Raw genomic sequence first — 985 nt, 5'->3', positions numbered from 1 at the left:
CTTTTCTGTTTTTAGTAGAGACGGGTGTCTTGCTCTTGTTCAGGCTGGTTTCGAACTCCTGAGCTCAAACAATCCGCCCGCCTCGGCCTCCTAAAGTGCTAGGATTACAGGCGTGAGCCACTGCGCCCGGCCTGTTTTCTGGTTTTTAATCTAGAGGGGAAAAAAATGTTGTTTTACCATACTCATTTAAATAAATTAACAAGAGGCAAATAGAATTGGAAGACTGGAGGATAGCCTATTACCCTTGATTTGGCAGACTGTGTGTTTGGGGCATGAGAGTTAGAGATTATGCTATGTGTTTGAAGCATATAATGTTGTCATATGCTGAAAAAAGTTCTTAGATTGAATAATGGAATTAAATATATCATCATGTCATGAGAATCTAGAAATAGCTCTAAGTGCTCACAATACAAGAACATCTGATAAACAATGGAGTGGAAAGTTTGGTGTTCCTGCATGACAGTGATTCTCTTATTTAAAAAGTAATACCACTGAGTGGTAAAAATGACAGACATGGCTAAAATCCTTAAAGAAATCCATTACAGAATAAAGGAGAGAAAGGTGAGTGAATGGATTTAGGACTGAAATAGACTACCTCATTCTGGATTTTTAAAATAATTTAAACCACTTAAGCATCCCCTTTTAGACCATATAATAATGCTTATTCTTGACTTAGTACTCTGATCCATTTAACCGAATGTCTCGGTTTTACAGAACCTTTGTTCTGTAAAAACAAAATCAGAGCTAATCGAAAGTTACTGATAAAGAAAATAAATAAAAAACATGAGACTATTATCTTTAGTGTTTATCACGATAAAGTTAGACTATGTTTCTGAAAACTGGAAGTCAGGGTGATTTGAACATTTTAAATAGAGAGGCAAAAAGAGGTAGGAGGATAGTGCCTAAAAGAGAGATCAAAGGAAGAGAGAATTTTAGATGTAGGAAAAATCAGCAGAATATTTTAAAGATTAAATTAACAATCATT

General features: G+C 35.0%; 1 protein-coding gene across 1 annotated transcript in view; it reads left to right on the top strand.

Moving 5' to 3' along the window:
* Window positions 1-985, top strand: part of STYK1 (serine/threonine/tyrosine kinase 1) — a 72,589-nt gene that overhangs the window by 69,835 nt on the left and 1,769 nt on the right. The gene's annotated exons all lie outside the window — the stretch shown is intronic.

This window comes from Propithecus coquereli, unplaced genomic scaffold (assembly GCF_000956105.1).
Source record: "Propithecus coquereli isolate 6110/MARCELLA unplaced genomic scaffold, Pcoq_1.0 Scaffold700, whole genome shotgun sequence".
Taxonomy (NCBI): domain Eukaryota; kingdom Metazoa; phylum Chordata; class Mammalia; order Primates; family Indriidae; genus Propithecus; species Propithecus coquereli.
The sequence above is the reverse complement of the archived record's forward strand: the minus strand, read 5'-3'. Positions and strand labels throughout refer to the sequence as shown.